Source organism: Lonchura striata, chromosome 1 (assembly GCF_050655825.1).
Source record: "Lonchura striata isolate lonStrDom1 chromosome 1, ASM5065582v1, whole genome shotgun sequence".
NCBI classification, from domain to species: Eukaryota; Metazoa; Chordata; class Aves; order Passeriformes; family Estrildidae; genus Lonchura; species Lonchura striata.
The window spans coordinates 18,155,399-18,176,986 of record NC_140703.1 but is presented as its reverse complement, the minus strand read 5'-3'; positions in this window follow the sequence as shown (position 1 = coordinate 18,176,986).

Sequence of the window (21,588 nt, the reverse complement as noted above, 5' to 3'; positions counted from 1 at the left end):
CTTAGCCATTTCTCAGTTTAATTTTGGTTCATGAAGTGCATATTTCATATGGCTCTGGTTATTATTACCTACTTCTTATTTTATTATTACTTGAATGTATATGGGAGGCTATCATTTCCTTTATTGCTGTGGGAGACAGCATCCTGCATCAGGCAGGAAGTGCATGGGGGAAACAGTTAAATGTTCTCCGTGCTGAGACTGCAGCCAGCTTCAGGAGAGGGAGCTGAACAGATGCTCTGCACCTCCAGACGTGTTCCTGCCATCAGTGCTGAGAGGACATCAAGGTTTTTAATAGCAAAATGTCTGGGCTCCCTCAAGCCCTGCTGCTTTCCCAACCATCTGAGCGGATGTCCAGACCACTCACTTAAAGACTCTATTGCAGCTGAGTGATGTTTCCCTTTTTCCCAGTGCTTTTGTAGCTGCTCAGTAATGATCATCATGGGTCACTGTTTATTATCCCAGCTTCACAGCAATGTTGTTTTTCACAGCCCCCCACATGACTGTTTTCATTCCATTCTCTCTTTCCTTTTTGGCTTTGAACTCTTCTTAATCCAGGACAGAGAAAAAGCACCAAACAATCAAAAAATGCAATGTCCCCAGCCACAATAATGTGCCTGGCTAGTAGTCAGATCTCTAAAACTGAGTGGAAAGATGTGGCCTTATCTCTTAATGTATTCAAGTTCTTCCAAACTCTCTCCCCCAACTGCTCCTAAGCAGAACTGAGCAAGCAGACAAAGATAAACCACCTGATTTAAGGGACTTTCAGCTGTGAAGTCCTTGTACCTGCACCCATGGTCAAATCTCCCAAGATAAAAAGAGCCAGAAAGGGCTCAAGACTAATGAGCAGGTCTAAAACATGCAGCTGGAAGAACATGGAGCAAATATATCATGATGTTGAATAAAATGTAGATAGTGGCACGGCTGCTCTGTTCATTGTGCGGTGTGTGTATGTGTGGGAAGGTCTCCTTTAAGCAGAAAAGTAGAGGGGAAGAGTATCAGAACCAGCAGTGCTTGCAAAAAAATCTGTTCTTTAGCCAACAGGCTTCCATCTCACCATTTAGCATTTCCCAGCAAATTAATGACGAGGGGAAAGGTGAAAGGAACTCAGTAAATAAGTCTGAAATCAACTCTCGCAGTGCCTTGTGGAGCTGCAGGCAGGTGATTAAAGGCCTCCTTTCATCAATATTTGATTTACACCAGGGGTTCTTCATTTTAAGTAATTTCTCCCTGTGTCTTGACAGGTGGGTTGGCTGCACAGCAGCCATCAGCACACAACCCTTCAGTGCTGAAATTGTGATTGGCAAACTGCATCCCTGCACATGGATTTGTGCTGGGTTTGACCACCTGCACTCACAACAGAACACGCAGAGCTCTTCAAAGCAGCAGCACCTATTAGAGGTGCAGATATTTGGAGTTACAACAGGACAAAGTGCACTAAAATCCCTTGGAAAGCACTCTTCTTTGGGAGCTGCTGTTCTGATGTTCTAAGATCAGCCATCTTTAGTAAATTTCTGTGTGTCTGAGCTGAGGATGGTGAGAGTACAGAGTTTACATAGCTTGGTTGAAAGGAATCAGGAATAAGCACAACAGACAAATAGTTGGTGCCCTGTGAGCTCTGCAGCCTCTTGGATCCAAATTTCTTTTCCTTAAAACCTCCCTGTTTCAAATGTGTCAGGAATTCATTCTCCCTCAGAAAAATAATTAAGTGTAAAACTGAGGTGGTTTATAATTCATAAACAAATGTCTGAACTGGGAGCTGATAGTGGAAAATTTGTAAGGAGCTAGAAGGCTTTGCTCTTCTAATCTAGTTTAGTAAATTCCATGTCACATTCTAACAATGTTTGTGGGCATTTTATTGACATCTAGCTGCTCTGCAGGGCTTGTGATGATGAAGCTTAAAGCAGCAGTTCCTTATTAACAGGAGCTCTTTTGGAAAAACTCAGAAACTGGGGAGCTACACAGGACTTTAAATCAGCCACTGATCACCATTTATTTGTGAGAATGTTACAGGTGAACCCTAAGGAGGATTTTCCCCCGCTGCTTTTGGCTGAAGCTGTCTTGGAGTAGGAGGAGAGCATGAACTTGTTTAATTCACTCAGTGTTGTTTGGTTTGAGCTGAGAGACTCTGTGAGGGGCACGGGACAGAGAACAAAGCATTCCTCTTCCCGTGACACTGAGAATGTGCTGCTTCCCTCTGCAGCCAAGTTCAACTTCAGCACAGATGTCCTCTGTAAATATAACCAAGTGTTCTTCTGCCTCTTACTCCCTGAGCATCTATGTCAACTGTGCTCACCAGTTCTGATGTAGAAATCTCAGTTTAAGCAAGCAGTGGAAATAAATGTCTAGGAAGTTAGCAGTGTCCCCATCAGTGAAATTCTGCAGATAAGTTCAAACAATCTTACGTGAGGAATGACACAGTTCAGTCTGATTTGCAGATTTCCCTGATTTCACGGAAAGGATTCTTTCCACGATGCAACTGAGCAAGCAGGCAATGTCAAAACTGGTGATTGCCATAACCCAGATATTTGGGATTTAAAATTGCCCTTAACTCTATTAACTGCAGTAGCATTGACAAAGCAATGCAACACTTCTAAAAGCAAGCAAACAAACAAAACCTGAAAATTGTCTTCATTTAAGCTGAATTTTTAACATTGCTGTCCAAAGTTGTTCTCATCCTCCATGGCCAGTGTGCCGTGCAGCCTCAGAGGCTGGGTCAATGAAGGGGCACACTGTGCATCTTCAAAAGAGATCAATTGCAATCCCCTGAAGACTGGCTTGCATTACCATTACACAGGATCACTAATCAGCAGCAACTTGCTATCCTGCGTTGGACACCTGTTACTTATCTTCCTGCATTAGCCCATCTTTCAAAAATCCCACCAATCTCCACTGCCTATGGGGAGGATTGAATCAGATTTTGTTTTTACCCTGCTGAACCTGGGGTAAAGTGCGACTCTGACGCTGGCGGATGCTGGAGTCTGAAATAAGCTGGAATTTCTCTCTTTTTTTTTTTTTTCTCATTTTGCAAGGGAAATAGAAGTTGTGAGAACTAAACTAGCTTTTATTAGATGTAGAAATTTGAGTGATAAAATTTATCCACATTGAAGGGGTTCTTCATATTAATATTAGGCAACATTTGCAGGAAGCTGGCAACTATGACTACTGTGTACTTATTTGACTTTTAGTTTAGTTATTAGATGCCCACTTGTGGTGACATTTTGCTACCTGCTCACTAAATATATTTACATTCAGCTATTTCTTTTTTAAACAAGAGGAGAGAAAAATGGGAGGAGTACAAAGCACATCGACCTTTCAAGATCGCTGGGATTAAAATACAAACTTTATTAATCAGGTGATTTGTTGCAGTCACTACAGGGACAACTGCACTTCCAGCTCACCCTGGCATCCTCTGGAATAAATAACCCCCAGAATTCACCACCCCTCAGCTGACTCACACTCTGTTCCCACCACGCACAGGCTGGGCTTCCCAGTGATTTATCACTGCTGCCTTAGCAGCCCTGGGCTCATTGTCTCTAGCCCTAGAAACAATATTTATGACAACTACTGAATTACCTCCATGAAGTAAAACATGGATGTAGAAGGGAACCACAAAGAAGCAGATACAATTCCAGCCAAAGAATGGTCTGTATCCATGCCAGCTTCCTTCCCCCTCTGGTTTGACACTTCTTTTTAATTTCTCCTTGTCTCTTGTCCCTGTGGTTTGCCTTCTTGGTCAGGCTGCAAAAACTGCTGCCTGTGTCCACCTGGAGAGCCCACGAGGTTGAACCCACCCCTTCCCATGGCCTCACCTCCCCACCTTCCCTCTGAGACAGCTTTTAATTAATCTAGGGAGCCTTTCCATCCCTGAGCTACCACTCTGAAAAAACAGGGAAACCCTGGAAGCACGTTCCCCTGACGGCAGCATGGAAATAAGATCCCCTGCACTACCAGACCACATATTCATAAAATAGTTACACAGCAATGCTGCACTGAACCATAGATCAATAATGTTTCTCTTAGCAGACTCCTTGATCAAAAGAATAAATGGTTGCAGGTACGGCACTGATTCAAAATTCTATTTTCATCTGTGTACTTGGATACGTGTATTGTGTTCTGCAGTGGATAAATGCAGTGTTGAACTGCTTTGACCAGCAGAAATATTGTTTGTCTGTCATGATGATGATACCAGCAGATATTAAATGGTTCGCAGTATGCAAAGTCCATAAGTACTAATCTGTCATCTTGCAGCAAATGGGGCCTCAATACCATATGTAAAGATCGTATCATAATAATTTCCTCAGTTTTCCCAGGTGTATGAGTGATTTTAATACCACTTGCTCTAAAAGTTAGGGAATTTGTTAATAAAAAGTAATCTTTATGAATTTACTCGTAAGCCAGATATGGCACAGAAATTTAAGTTCTGTAGGAAAAATGTGTTTCTAGAAAAAGATAATAATGAATAAAAGAAATGCAGGGTTATATAATTTTCTTAGTGAGGAAGGTGTGTTTGAAAGTCAAAAGCTTGCTTCTGCAAGTTGGAAATTGATGTTAATTCTCTTCCTACCTCCATTGCCCTTAGGCTGTGGAAAGTCTTATCCTGCTTAAAGTAGATGACTTTGAGAAAAGGTTTGGTCAGCCTCCTTAAGAGACAGTTGATCTTCTGGGCTGAAGTTTATGAGTTAAGGAATGGATGTAGTGGTCTCTTTTAGACAAAGACAAGGTGTTCTGTCTTGGGTAGAGTGTATTTTTCCTTTTAAAATTTTATTTTAAGTATAGAATCCCTTTTTAAACTCAGGCTGTAAGATAACTTTGATAAAGTAAAAGTTCTGGGTTTTTTTCATCCTGCCCTAGTAGCTCCTGTTCATTGCACAGAGAACTTTCTTCAGTGCACAGCTGGGAATTTTTGTCCTGTTTCTTGATCCTGTCCCACTTTGCTCTGTCTCGTTGAAATGAGGGATTTGTATTTTGTTATTACATATGGAAAATAAGAATTCAAAATGATTTTCAGTTAGAATGGGAACAGGGAAGCTATAAATACATTAATGTCCACCAATTAATTTTCACAAACATGTTCCAATATCCCACATAGCACGGGCTCACAGCTGCACTGCTGTTTCCATGGTGGTTAAAAATCGAGGTTGTGCTGTACCTGATGTGGTCAGAGCAGGTTTGGTGTGAGGTGTCTGCACAAATGGAAGGCCCAAAGCAGCCATAAAACAGGTTTAAAGCTTGGTAACATCTGAACACTGCTTCCTGCCTCTAGTTCTCATTTTTATATTTGGCATGAGCTGCCATGACCTCTGCTGCTGTCCTTTAACGGGATAACTTTACAGCAGTGAGGCTGATTTGGCCTCAGATGTCTCAAACTTCTACTGAATTCCACTTGCACCATATGTGCCTGTAATTGTGCATGTTGATTTAGTGCTGTGGGCTCTAATCCCACTCTCTCCACCTTCCCATCCCAAAAGAGCTCACAGAGTTCACTTGCACTACTTAATTAAAGACTTTATTACACATAGTTGGCTGTAACCAGGGTTGTTAGAGTCTCTCTCCCTTCCCCCTCACCCTGATTTTTCTACCAGTAAATGTCCATAAGTTTCTGTTGCAAGTGCCTAGAATAATTAATCTATCTTGAGCATTTCAGACTAAAGAAATTTATATCTTAAAATCAGATATGTAGCTTTAGAGACATGTGGACTTATCCTCGTAGTAAGTCACTTGGAAATTCAGTCATATTTTAATGGGCTTACTACACAGAAGTGCCTTTTTCCATTGAAAAATTATTAGGAACTGCAAGTTTTATAACTTGAAAACCCCTAAATTAAAGGCAGGTTCTGCAAGAAGAGTGCAAAGAAATATTTTGTTCCTCTGTTCTTCTGTTTGAGATGATGATGGACCTCTCCTTCCCTACTTAATTTCTACATTTCTGTAAAAAAAGACCCTGACTCTAAAAATTTCATTTTAAAACAAATAATTTTGTCAGGAAAAAAAAAAAATCATTACTCATCTTCATATTTAACTTGTTTCAGGTGCACACAAATGTCCCCTTTCCTTGTAGTGAAGAGGAAAATTGTTACTTCTACATTTGGTATTCTGGCACCTTCAAAACACACTCATCAGAACTAATATCTGTATAATTACCAGTTACATTTGAAGCTCCAGAAAAGTCTTGTCACTACAAATTCTGCAATACAAAATTTATTGTATTCATTATTCACTTTGTCAAGGAATGGTTGGAGCCCAGCTTTCCATACCAAACAAAATGAAACAGTTGCCTGTAAAAACTCTGCTTATTTCTTTGTTCTTTCACCATTTATTGCTCATTGCCTGTTTTGCTGCCTTAACCATCAATCCATTTGTGAATCTTCACTGTCATAGGAGCATCATTAATGCTGAGACATAATAACCATAATAACCAGCGGGGTTCTTTGCCTGAAACAAAAAAAAGAAATGGTGTTCAGTCTACAAGATGCAGCTTTGTATTGATCCTTTTCCATAAATAAAAAGGAAAAAAATAGAAAATATTTTAACCACTGGCTGGGCTGAATCTTTTAATTGTATATATATTCAGTTGTTGACATACTCTTGAGGCACATCATCAGTTATGGCTTTCTGTGTTAAAAAGGTGGGATAGTGACATATTTTCTGTAGGTAAACACCTTCCATAGATTAATAGGGGAGTCTATAGAGAAAAAGCATCTGCTGGTTTATAAAAGAGAGGGTTAAACATGGAGAAATTTGGTTTATTCTCTAATGCTACGTACATGTGGTCTCTGAAAATCAAAGCAGGAAGCATCATGGAGCTTGGAAAATGATGAAACCACAAGTCATTTTTAACTAATTCCTCTATGCCCTGTCACTGAATTTTACAAGACACAGCAGAAAAAACCCACCATGTGGTTTCATTTAAACATCTGTTGGCCCTCCTAGGGGAACACCATGAAGCAAATGAGCACGAAGAGGACAGGATTTGGAGTCTTGCTTGGTACTGAGTATTCCATGTTCCTTTCTGTGCTGGAACCCAAAATCCAGTAGTTCAGGGGGATCCACCAAGGTTGCAGGGAAATGGAAATGTAATTTGATGCCAATGAAAATATGGAGGAAAAATTTGTGTTCTTCACTTTCTTGCCTCTACAGTTACCTCTGGCTGCTGTCAAGACCTAGATCTAGGTTAGAAGGTACCCTGGAGGTCTTGGCTAATATTTTTTTTCCCTCCATTAAATTAAAATATTTGTCTGCCTTGCCACATTTCTGCTTCCTATCTCTGTGATGAAATTATGAACTTCTTCAGAGCACTTATCACATAGATAAGCAGGTAATTTATATCAAGATCATGACAGCTTATGAAGGTGTTTGTGTACAGAACCTTTTGCAGGGGGGTCCTCATTTCTGGGTGGGCCTTTGTGTGTGGTAATGATTTTGAAAGCTACAGCACAACTCTGAATTAGGGGGTTTTTGGTGTTTTTTGTGGTATATGTCCATTTTAGTTTGACTGGTTCTTGAAATATTCAGGATTTGAGTCTTTTTTTCAGTTACTTGTCCAGCATTTTGCTAGTATAAACCTTGAGTAAATAAGATCATGAACCTCCTAAATTTCTGAGGAAAAAAGTTGGCTAGCAGGCAACATTTTTACCATCATTTGTGAATAAAAATAGAGCTGAGATAGATTGTGAATTAGAAATTTTTATTTTCCATAATATACATAATCCTATTACTTTTTATGCCATAATTTTTTTCCCAATAAATTAACATAACAATCTAAGAACAGTTATGAGAACTTAAGAAACTATGTTCTTGAGAATGATGCAAATGTTAATGACAACAATAAAGTCCTACATTGGTTCTTAAAGATCATTGATAACATTTTCCTTCTTCCTGTTTTAAATTACCTTGCAGAATTATGGCACAAGCATCTAGCTATGCTGCTGAGGAAAAAAAACCTGTTTCCTTTTTAAAAATTACTGATTGAAAGATACTGAAAGGATCACTGAAGCTAGTTAAAAAATCCGAAAAAGGAATTTGGGCTGTTGGTCCCCTTCTAGAAGAATTGTTTCAGTTGTCTCTATAGAACTATGGTACAGACATTTCCAAGTATGTTCAGTCCTAAAGTCTTACAATATTTATTTAGAAATAATGCAATCACTTTCATCAGCAACACTTGTAAGAATTTTGCAGTGAAATATTTTCTAAAGGAAATATTTACCTAAACTTCATTTGTTACTTTGAAGCTTTAGTGATTCAAGTCTTTTCTTTACTCTTAAAATAGCACAAAATAAGGTTGTCAATATGAATACTTCTGAATGTAACAAACAGGACTTCCAGAACAGCAAAAGCTTTCTCTGTCATAAATGAGAGGGATATTTTCTCCTTTCCATATTTTACTCAGGTCTAGTTTAACTGATGTAGGATTCATGCACTCTGAGCACCCTCTAACAGCAAGGATTAAACTGTGGTACAGCAAGTCTGTCAGGGCAAAAAAGGATGGAGCACACCCTGACAAATGCATGCCTTGCTTCATTTCCAATAATTCCAGAGGCTGATGAATTCTATTGCCAAGGGATTTCACTATGTAAATCTCCCTGCCTAAAGCTTTGCTGAATTTTATAAGAACAGAACGTTGTCTTTGTGTTGCTAAACACAATAGTTAGTGGGTCTTGTGACCTCACTCTCCAGGGATCTTTGAAAAAAAAAACAAAAAAAAAACCACACCACGAGGAGGAAAATCTCCACAAATGCACTGTGGAGCATAAATGAAGCCCTAGAGATCCCCTAAACCAACCTAGGAGTTGACAATAAAAATTTGCAAATGCAAGAGGAATTTTGTCAGGGCGTGAATAGCTGCTGGCTGGCTGCGGGGATAAAAGGAGCAGGGTGCTGGAGGTGACAGCTCAGCAGCCACATGCTGTCCTACAGGAGAGTGCCTGGCCCTTAATAGAGTAGTCAGGGGACAGCAAGAGCTGAGGGCTTAAAGGACTTAATGCACCAAAAGGGTGAGGTCACCCAGGCACGCTGTGGGGTGATTTCCAAAGCAAGATGCAGAATGAATCACCAATTTCTTGGTGCAGCTCTTCCTCTCAGCCTCCTCATAGCTGGAGCTTGGTCATTCCTGAGCAAATATCGTGGTTTTGGTGTGAATTAATTTCAGTCACTGGCCATGCCTCGTCTTCTGCCTTTCCCTTTCCTGACAGCAGCAAGTCCAAGTCTTGGTGGCTGCAGAGACCCAATCTTTAAAGTTGAAGCTGAGCCTTTAAATATGAAAGCTGAAAGTGGCTCACTTTGTAAAATCACAGAAAAAATGTCAAAAAAAAAAAAAAGTGCAATTACTATAAGCTAAAATTTCAGCTATTTCTTGTTTGATTTTGAAAAACTTGTATTGCTTTGCAGAATAATTGAAGCTTGCCTTATTTCTTTTGTTTGTTTGTTTGTTTGTTCTTGTTTTCTCTTTTCACCTTTTTGCCCCACATGTCTTTCCAGATAGAGAAATGTGGGAGACTGGCAGAGCTGGTGAACTCTGACAGGAGAAGGGAAAGTTCTAGACAGAGGTAGAAGGAGATGCTGCTGAAGAATCTATTTGCAGACAATTTTTAACTCACAGTTTGAGAAGTATCTGCTTCTGTTAACTCCTGTCTCAGTTCTTACAAATGCTGATTTTAAAAGGCTTGGAAAACAGCACTTTTTTTCCTCCAGTTTAAGACAGAAGTAGTAGTGACATAAACTCCCTTCCAGCCCTTTACTTTCAAATCAGTATTAGATTAAATATAAATGAAATTACTTATAAATAGCACACATTTGCATAAAACAAATGTATATTCTCTGACTGGTGCAAAATCTAATGGATTTGGGTTTTTTCTTTTTTTTTTGCTCTTAAAAGTCCCAACAGAAGTAGAAGAAAGAGAATTGACAGTCTAGAAGGTTGTCTCCCAAATGAAAAGAGATGAAAAATTGCTTTACAATTTTGTTCCTGTAAAGAATAATAAAAGAAGTAGCTCAGAGGTTCCACCAAAAAAATAATAAAAAGCCTTATGAAAAAAAAAATCTCTAAACCAAAACCAAAGCCTTTTGTTTGTTTTCATTTCTTTGAAATTTTTTTCCCCATGAAAAAAAAATTACAGGACTGTTGTGCAAGATGGCTTATATGATAAATTATAAAAAGCTGAAGAAAGCTTTTTGAATTCATTGGGACATTCAACCCATCCTGGCTCTCCTCAGCTCATTTTTTTCTGAATTTTTAGCCCTTTTTTCTGAAGTCTTCAGCTAAATGCACAGAACTGATTTTCCTTGTATTTTTATCCCCATTTATAGCAATATTTGTTTAAGAGGCATTAGTATTTATCATGACAGGTTCAGTCATCAGAGTAAATATCTGCTGGGTTCCTGATTATGGTTTTGACTTGATTTATGATGATGTGGAAACACCAATATTAGTCTTTTAAAGATTAAAACAATGCTTAGACAGAATGGACCATAATCACTTTTGAAAAGGTTGAATACTGTGATTTATAGGATTGAATATAAAGATTTAATCTTTGAATGTTTTTATCCAGATGCCATGTCTTATGAATGGCCAAAATTAAGTTGACAATATTAGCATATGACTGGCATTACAAAGAAGTTAAATATAATACATATAGAGATACATTAGGCTGTCCTGAACATGAATATATTATAGAAACATGTTTATTCTTCACAGCACCTCTGTAATTTTATTCATCAAAGGTATTGTACAGCGAGTCCTTAGTTTTATTTATTGCAGTGTGAATTTAGCATTGATGAGTCTTGCCAGATTAATACAAAAATAGCTTCTCACTGTCCATTCTGCAAAAGTCCTCCATAATTTATTGCAGAAGAAACGAATATGGCCATATCTAAATTTATCAATGCAATTTTTTCTATAGGTTTTATGAACCAATGAGCCAATGTGTGTAATTCAGCACTTTTCAGTGCTGGAATTAAGGCTTTTATCTATCTAGTTCATTGAAACTTTTTCTTGAGAGGTCCCACACCTAACCCAGGGAGTCCTTCTGAAAATGGACAATAAATTGCTGCCTGAAGTTATTGTGCTAAGTAATCTGTGGTTGGTGTCCCCCAAGATGTGCCAACCCCTGCAATTGTCATGGTGCCTCTATGGGACAGACACATTTGGCCAGATCCTTTTGGCTGCTCATAACCCGAACAAAGCCAAAAAGGTTCATGGTTCAGTACAACTCTGCTCCCACAGTTGTGGCTTTCCAGGCTGGTGATTATGAACTGGGATTGAAGCCTTTCTTTAGTAGCCTGATAAAACTCTATCAAAAGCTAACAATTTTCAGTCTTGCATTTGTAATGGTCTTAACTTTACTCTTTGATTCGACAACTACTGCTTAAACTGACATTTTGTGAAGACTTTCTCTGTGGTGTGAAGGGCTTCATCAGCTGTCCCTGTCCCATTCCTGTATTAGTTACTTGCTAGTCTTGGAACAGTTATTTCTATTATTAATTCTCTGTATCACAATGGCATTTAAAGACCCTGGTGAGGACTGAGCCTGTGCTGCACTAAATGCAGTGCAAATGCAAACAAGTTCTCTAGCCTTGCCCTGGGGATAATAGCTCGAATTTATTTTTGTATCTGAGATGTTATCACCCCGTTATCTGAACAAATGTTTATCTCTCGGCACCTCTGTGAAGGGTGGGATATAATCCCCAAGTCAGAGATAAGGAACTGAAAGATTGTGACTTGTCCAAGGTCAAATGAAAAAAAAAAAAAAAAAAAATCTGTGGCAGAGCTCAGAGAATGTAAAGGGCTGATCCTGGCTCTCGTGTTAAGTACATGGCTTCCCTCTGGTTTCAATAAGAAATAGATTATCTCATATTGCCTTTAAATTAGGAAATCTTTCAATTGCAGAGCAGCGAATAAAGTGACCTGGGCATTTGTCTATTACAATTAGCTACTAATTTCTACTTTTCATGGATGCCTGAATCCTTTCCCTTGGCCTGACAGCTACTTTCCTTCCCACCACATTTTTAGCTGGTTTTAATTAGTGTAACTCCACCCATCTCAGGATCTTCCCTTAGAGTTTCACTTTTCTTAGCCCTCAGAAACTCCCAGAGTTTACCAAATCCACGCACCTTTAATTGTGACTCATTGTACCTCCAGTGTCTGGCTTTTATTATATGTATATGGGCCCGATATTCTTGGAAGAATTCAACATTGTTAATTTGTTTTAGATTTGTTTGTTTGTTTGTTTTTTTCTTTACTACAGAATGTCTGTTTTCATTCAACATAAAGCAGAGACCTTATTTTTGGTTTTGTTTTTTAATTGAACTGCTCTTGTATCACTATTTTTTTATCTTCCTGTTTTGACTACTCTGAAAAATTTTTAAAAAACCATGCAGCAGTCTTGGCAATACTTTTCAACTGATTTTTTTTTTAAGCAGTAGTAAGGCTTGATGAGCACAGAGTGATGGCACACACACAGCAATGTGGGGCACACCGTGTCATTGACAGATTTTTATTCTCAAAATAAGAATTTCCATTGAAAGCCACGAAGAGAAGCACGAAGGTGCCCATGGACATATCTGAGAGAAAAGGTGTGGAAAGCTCTGCCTTTGAGGCAGTGAAGTGTGGGAGGCAGAGAGGGAGGTTAAAGGCTCAAAGAGCAGGATGCTATTCCTGCTGCTGTGCCTGACCTGGCCTATGACATTAGAAAAGTCACTTCTCTTTGCTCCTGTTCAGCTTTGATGTGTTCTGTGTTCAGCTGCAACTTTTGGGCAGCTTAACCCACATTCATACCATGATAAATTTCTTGATCATCCTCTAGGCAATTACACAGGAAGTCCACCAGACTGAAGCACACACACACTCACAAAAAAAAAAAAAAATCAGTTTTCAATTTAACAGCAAATGAACCCAACTAATTCTGGCTCACTTTTAGCAGAAACAACCTTTGCTGCAATTATAGACTGTACAGAGAGGATCATAATGTGGAGAGACTGATTTCTTTTATCATTTCAAGCATACCTTTTCACATTATTTTGGCTTCTATTTGTCTCTAGGGACAGGCATGCTTGGAACAGCAATGTTCTTAGATTGTCTTTTCTTAACATCTGCCCCCTAAATAACATTTTCAATATATGGATATATATTTTATGGGATTAACTTTTAACTCAGGACTATTGAATTTTCCTGCAGATGATTATGTTCTACTGTTTGGGGTTTTTCCTGCAAAATACTACATTCTCTCTGTAAATCATAACATTTATGCTTTGGAAATTTTTTATGTATTTTTCAGCAGAATACTTACTATATTACTCAGAATCTAAATGGTAGTTTGAGGAAACAGGATTATCTCAAAGTAAGAATTGAACATGTGTAATTTTATGTTGTTTGCCTCAACTGCTAGTTTATCCAAGCTACCCATCTCCTCAGAACTTCTTCTCTTTAGCTGCATTGCACTTACTAGCAATTTTATTAATTTTTCTACTTTTTTATTAATTTTTCTACTTGTACCATACATATAGCAGTCATCTTTTCCAATATTCATTTGCTCTTTGCCTCACAGTCATTAGAAAGCTCCTGTAAGCAGCAGGCAGGGCAGAATTTTTAGGGTTAGCTTTGTAAAAATGTAAATATTCTCTCTGTTTGTTTGCTTGTTTTGTTTTTTTTGTTGTTTTTGTTTTTTGGGTTTTTTTTTGTTACAAATACTGCTTCTTGCAACTTTCTACTTAGGTTTGGTCTTTTAATAGGAATTTTTTCACATTAGTAAACCCCAACTTGTATTCTTTTACTTTTGATTTCTTCAAAATTAATAACATTGTCATGTTTTCTCACATCAAACAGCATGAAAAATATGGTGTAGCACGTGCCACTTCTCCCAGCAATTCCTCTGGGCTGATTCTGCTGTTCTCATTCCCTCTGTTTTCCTTTGCAAGCTTTTCTAAAGCATTGTTATCACTGAAAGTTTTACATCTTGTTCAAAATGTTGGCATTGGCTTGGTTTTCAGTGATTCCTGTGACATTTGCTGTTCCCTGTAATATAACTTATTCTTTCAAACTTGGGCCATTACAGATTTTTTTTTTAAATCCCAATTCTTTATGGAAATAATTAAAGTTCTCTGTCACATCACAGTGCTGGAATAGCACAAGCATCCTTTGTTTAGATAAATCAATATTAATATGTTGAAGCAAATTTTTTCTCTTTCAGTAGATTTTGAATGTTTTCTCTGGTTCTTTAAATCCTTGCTGTTTTCTTTTTAACAGAACTTCCATAAATTTCTTTCATCCTTAGACTGGTCCATAGTGTTTAGAAACATTTTCCACTTTACCTTCTGTTCATAGAAATGTGTGTGTTTTATATTCAATGCCACATGTTAATCACTACCAAAGAGAGTGACAGAGCTGCCTTTTATTTGGTGTCTGAGATTTAAAGGGGTTGCTATTCTGCAAAATGAGGTTTATGGCTCATGCCAAAGTCTATTTCTCCTCAGTATTATAAAAGTGGTTTCTTCTCATCCTTTCTTTTTCTCTCCACGAGCCTTTTCTCTCAACTGCTGGCTGATACTGCAATGGAAAAGAAAAAAGAATGAACATCTTCTGCTGTGCTGTAATATAGAATAATAAAAAGAAGCCTAACATCTGTCAGCACCTGCTCTGCCTAGAAATTGTATCCCAATCCACAGGTGCTTGGTTACCAGGCTTTGTAATCTGAATCTGTAATTTTGTGTTTCCCAGAAGAACAAGGACACCCTGTACCTTTCACTTGTACTTTTATTTTGTGTTTGTCAACTTTGAGAATGGATGTGATCTGTTGTTGTTACAGAATCTTTCTTTTTACTTTGTTTTTTTAAGAGTGCTATCCCATTTCTTCTTCATTTCTCTATTCATTTGATGCTGACCTTGCCAATTTATTTCACCTTGTGTGTCAGTTACCCTTAGTGCACTGAAAAACACATTCCACCTAAATTGCTTATAGGTTAATCCCTTATAACTTCAGTCGCTGACATCTTGCTTTTGAATTAGTTACTATCATTTTCTTGACCTTATCAATCTCAACAGTGTCCTTCCTTCTTCTAAACCAGCAACCAGAACTGAAAGCTCCAGCCTCACTATAATCTCAAATGCACCTCAAAAACTAATGATAATAATTCTCTTTTCTCTCCAGGCTCCAAAAGAAATGTTTGTGATGCTTTAGGCTTTCTTACTGTGCTGCAGAGCAAGCTGCATATGCCAATTAATTAATCATGGATACTTGAGAGGCTTTGAGAAGCAGGAGCAAAGGGTTTGTAAATCAGGTATGTCTTGGTTATGCTATTAAAGTTCCACCCTCCTATTGCAGAACCACAGACTATAAGAGGGAACAATTTCCAGGTCTCAGACACCTCTTTACTGGGCTTTGGAAGTCTGTGAATGTTATACAGGCAGTTCACTTAGCCTTTGGGAGTTGGGGGACTGTCTTCTGCTGCTTGACAGTGCGTGATTTCATGAGCAGAATTTATTTATAGGATCTGAAAAAGCAATTTCCTCTTCAGCCCGTGATTGGGGGTTCAAAAGCAAAAAAAAAAAAAAAAAAGATCTCTCCAGATCCCTACAGGGTTGTCAGAGATAAGGCACAGACCTTTCTTACTAGAAGTCAAAACAAAGCATGTTTCAGCTCATGGCTATCACTTTTGCACGGGTCTCTTGATATTACCAAACCCCAGCTCTGGCTTCTTCAGATTTGCCTTGCTGTTTTAATTTTTTTTATTTTAAAAAACCTAAAAGTTGGCATTATAGTTGTAGAGAATAAATTCTGTTGCTAGAGGACAATTTTATTTTAAAAGTCTCAACATAATTAACTCCCCTCCCTATCACAAACCACATTTAGTTGAGAGTGGCCCATCTTAGATTATGTGTAGCTAGCAGCTGACAGTACTGCAGGTTATCTTACTGTCTGGGTTCATCTACCAAAATCAGTGTGATAACTGTGACCCTCCTCCCACAGGAATAGCATTGATCTGAAAATTTCAGCCCAGTGATGGCTCTCTCCCAAATTTTAATGCCTGAAAAGCGATGAAGGTGTGACAGTAACAGTCCCAGTGCTACCTGATGATTATCAGGGGCATTATATGGGAGGTGTTGGCAGAATTTCAAAGCAACAGTGAAAGCAGCCCTTTTCACAAGATGTACTTGCATGTGTTTATAAAATAAGACTGATAAAATCCTAAATTATAAAAGAGGCAGAAGAGGACAGGGACTAGAACTGAAATTCTTGTTCCAAATACTCCTAAATTCCAGTGTTACATCCATGCACTCTTAATAATATTTGTGTCATATCATGGTCATGAATGCTATTACAAGATTTCAAATATAAGAGTCACAGTTTACATGCAAATTTTAAGGAATTTTCACTGAATTATTCTGAGTTGAAATCCATCTAAAATCTGAAAGCATTCAATAATTTTTCTAGCAGATTATATTCACTCTTTGATGAAATTATAATACTGCATGAAAGAAATGGTAGAGAGAAGAACAATGCAATGGTTCAAACCCTTCTGTATTTGCAGACTTCAGCAGTTCTCTGCAAAAAATGCTTCTCTTTCTTTAGACAAAGGGGAGTAATAAATCCTTTCCCACGTGAGGTATGTTGCAATGATGAAACTTTTTATCATATGTGATGCTGATTGTGATAGGGATTGATGAATACAGAAGATAGATAAATAGATATATATGTGTGGGGAAAGGGTGCACTGGTTAAAATAGTATAAATTTATTCTTTTAACAATTTGTTCATTGCAATGAGAAAGAAGCTGAAGTTCATACTAGATCAACTGTATGGAGATGATGAGGTGTTGACAGATACAAATTTGAAAAAACATACAAAAGGACACTTTACGTTTCATACTGAAAAGTGTGCTTGCCATTGACCTAGTTTGACATTAAAATAATTTTTTTGGTGAATAGAGAGGGACAGGATCTCTCCACCAGTTACAGCAAACAAGAAGATTCTATCACATTTGCTCCAGTTCTTCCCAGGAAAGTCTTGATACTCCAGACACTTCCTTCTCCAAATCAGATGTCCCTTCTAATAACAAGTGTGAGAAGATATCTTTTCAGTGCATGACTACAGCCTCCTTCCCAGTATGACAAGATAAAAGGATATTCTCAGATATTATGATACATCTGAGGTGACAAATGTTTAATTCTGGGGAATGACATCTTATGTGAAGAATCATATGTGAAGAACTCTGGAAAATCTACTAACATAGATAGATAAACATGAACAATTCCTTAGAGGCTGGTAAGAGACAGGAAACCCAGAGTCCATACAGCAAAAATAATGCTTTGCAAGAGTCTCTAGCTATGTGACCCCATCCCTCGCAAAGCTGTAAAAAATGAGCCTCCTAATATACTTAAGTTATTGTTTTCAGACAGCTTTAAATGAATAATTGCCTCATGGCACAAACCTACTTAGCAAATTGTGCAGCATCCTGCGTATCAGTTCAGTGGGCCCCACTGTGTGCTCAGCTCATCAAGGACTCACTCACCTTTCACCACAGTTGCTTTGGGATAATGAAAGAACATCATCAACACGGCTTCCTGGAGGCAGAGATAAGGATGCTGGAAAAGTGCTAACATGATGGATACAGAGTACATGAGATCCTGCTGGCGATTGTTTTGTTCACAGGACAAAATACCACTCAGCAGGCAGACACAGGCTGAACTCTGACCTTAACATCTGACACTGGGGGGCTGGAAAAGCACACAGTGGGGCTGGAAGTGTGAGCATCCATGAACTCTGTCTGCATTGCGGCTGGAATCCTGAAAAGTGGTAAAACACCACAAAATCTATGCCACGAGGATTAAATGATAGCCACACGATATTTCCCTCAGGATGAGAAAAATAAAAGGTCAGGGGATAACATTTATGTTACTGGTTTTGAGCTGGAGAGACTGTTTTGAACAAAGTCAGATGTAAGCCACTAGGAAGGTTTACAAATTTTGGCCACATATCTCATTTGGGAAATTTAGCACCAAAAAATGCAGGACTTGAGAGCAAATTCCACTGTTGGACAGCAAGGAACAGAAAAAGCTGGATTTTTGGGGACTTTTGGAAAACGAATTTTATCTCAGTTTATGATACTTGATAGCTTATCTAAAAGAGAGAAGACTGGAAAGAAGAAAAGACAGGCATTAATAGTGTAACAGACATTTCCAAATGAAATGCTCCAGAACAAGTTATTCTAATCCAAGCTGAAAGTTTGATAGAATTATAGGTATAACAGTTGTCCAAAATTTAAAATGAACAATATTTTCTACTTAACTGGACAAGGAGTGGCCATGGTTTTGTTCACAAGCTATAGATTTCAGCCTTGTAGGATGAAGCTGCCTTGTAGGTAGCAGCCAGAGTAGGATGCCAGCCAGCAGAACAGGCAAGGCACAGACCAAGACTCAACTATAGGAAAAGTCAAGATATCTGATTTTCATTGTTGATGCCCTAGGTTATAATGTGAAAAGATAATAAGTGAAAATCTCCATGTCATAGCCATGTAAACTCCAGAATATCTCAAACAATTTGTTTCTTTTTCGCCCATTTGCTGCCTTCTTTAGAGTAATAGCTTTGACACTTTGTTCCACGCACAGTGAAAGAAAACCTTTGGAATCTGATGATCAATGTGCTGTTTGTGTCTGGGATGAGAATTCCACTGGGCTGAGCACACACCAAATTTCTATGGAATGGTAACCCTGCTCCTTAAATTGCTCTGACTTTCTGCCTCATAGTCTGCCCCCACGCATCTTGTGTTTTTAAACAGATTTAAATGACTCCTTTATCTTCTTAGCCTATAGAGAAAATAAATTTCATGCCTTGAGCATGATACCTTTGCATTCTACAGAGCTAAAATCTATGGGGAGTTACTTTTTTAGTAAGACAGAAGGTTTTAGGAACTACTTTGGAGCTGCTGTCTGGGACTATAATTCTTCCCTTGACATCCTTTTGCCTCAGTAACCTTGTGTCTCTTAATCTCTGCATTTTTTAACTTGATATCCTCTTCTTTATTTGTTTTCCAATTGACTCACTTTGTCTAGCAGAATAATCTCTAGCCCCACATAGTGCGCAGAATTTAAGAGCCCAGGCAAAACTAATTGGAAAGATAATATAAACACTGTGCTCAGAAGGGGAGACATGACACATAAATTACCAGATGCCTGTGAGCTTGTGCCATTCTCAGTCACTGTTTCTTTTCCCTCTCTGTAATTGCTGCTGGGGGTTGGATGTAAAGCTGGCAAGACAGAGGTAGTTTACAAATAACTGTGCGTAAACATGGAAATCCTCTATTAGGAAAGACCATGGAGTTCATGGTTTAAATATTTTTTCTGACAAGACTGTTCCTGAACTTTTTCGTAAATACTGAAACCTTAAGCAATTAGGGAACAAGCAACAATTCAGCTGGAAAGTTCTGTGTGAAGTGATTTCCTGATGCTTTTCTATTAAAAGAAAAATCTTAATGGTTTTATTTTGACAAAGGAGATTAAGACCATGTAAGATGGGCAGCCAGTATCCAATGTAGCAAACTTAGCAAATATAATTGAATGCACCTTTGACTTAGTCTCTTTGATAATAAAGGTTTTATAAGGGATTTAAAAATTATTAAAAACTGCTGCAGACATGATAAACTTTGACTTGACTCTCACAATGATAATTTTTTTGCCCAGTTGCCTGATAAATTATTAATAGAGTCTTCAGTATGAAATCAGGATTTATCCATGAACAACAAAAATGGACTGCATTTGTTAGCCACAAATATGAAAACCTGGGTAAATTGTGCATACTACTGTGAATTTTTTGTGGGTCCGAGGTGGATCTCACCCTAGAGCTGTCAATAAAGTGAAAGAATTTAGTGGGCTCAGATATTTTATGGCTGCAAAGGTAAGGGTTAATTGATAAAGATCAGCAATTGCAAGTTCTTAGTTTGATCAGAGAGGGAGAATTAATTGTGGATGAAAGTCACCTCAGGTGTAAGGGGGGAAATTGCAGCTGGATTTTTTTGTTTGTTCTTTATTTCTTGAAGGAAAGGTAAAATAGTAGAGAGGTGCTTTCTTTCTGAGCACCTTGAGAAATTGTTTCACTTTGGTCTCTACAAAGCATCATTTTTTTTACACTTTTGAAAGTATTCTTACTTAAAAATTATATTGGTGGGGGTTCCCTTTCCTGTTAAAAGAACAGAACCCTTACTGTGGGTGGATATTTTCATTTATTTGAATGAGACATGGCTTGGTCTGCCTCTGAATTCATGGAGCAGAAGGGAAACTTAAGCAAGAGATCCATGGGGAAAATAACTCCTTGCACTCTTGTAGTACTTAGGTAATGGGAAAAGGTTTTATAGCTCCTGATGTCTTGTTGAAAAGCCAAGAGAAGCAAAGGAAGATGCAACAGTTGTGCTTGTTTAGCTGTCATGTTACTCAGGTTTTACTACTGATTCCTTAGATACTGCAAAAAAAATTTCAGCATACATATTACCTGTTCATTGACTGCTAGAAGCGCTGTCACCAGTCAGAAACAGTGATTATTTGATTATCTCATGTTAAATTAATGTCTGCTGCATTTGTAGCAAAACCATGAAGTCTTATTGTCAACTGCAACTAGATTTATTTAGTGTTAAACAAACCAGGCTGAGCCGTCTGTAAATTGTTGGTTTTGCAAAGGGTTTTTCTGTGGTTTTGGGTTTTTTAAAGATTTATTTATTTCATTGTTCTCCTCCCCTCTCTGTGTTTTCTATTGACACCATGACACACTCAGGGGTTTACAGCATATCTGAAGCAGTGTCACCATGACGAAGTGGTGTCATCAGGCCAGGCTTCGCTTCTTTGTTTTGACAAATACTTCATTGAGAATAAGATGTAAGCTGACATTTGCAAGTGGAAAACTACTTTCATTAAACCTTTTCTTTCTAATTTAAGACCCCCTCACTAATAAATGAAGGTGGCAGGAAATATCTCTTTGTATTGGAGTACTGTGAGGTGCAATTTGAAAGTGACACAGATGAAAAATTGTTCCTGTAATAAACTATTGATTTTGTCCATGATCAGGACTGAAAGAACAGGATATGTAAGAATAAGTGTCTCTGATTCTGAGCAATACTAACCACAAGGTTTAGTGCTTCAATAATTATATACATTATAGAAAACACAGAGAAGGTGACGGGCGAGGTAGGAAAAAATACAGATGGCTTTTAGAAGGAAAAAAAAATTGGAAGAATGTCTTCCAGTCCTTGAAATGCATTCACTCCTAGATTAGTAAACAGGGCTGAACATCTGCTATAAGCAAATCACCTCTGGAGCAATGAGGTGTCACTGTGACAAAAGTGCATTTTCAAAGCATTAGAGTTAACTTGAGTGAAGTAAATGGACCAACTGGTTTTAAGTACTAGACAGAACAGTTTGTCATAAAACATGTGAGATCTTGCTCATACAGCAACATTTTAAAACTGTATGAGCAGCAGTTCTTCAGCAAATAATAGGTTTTAGAAAAGCGCTGCTCAGACCCTCCATCAGGTCTTGTTACACTGAAATGCAAATAAATTCTCAATGGATACCTATTTATAAAGTTATTTTATCTGTGTTCTTAGAGGTTCTTA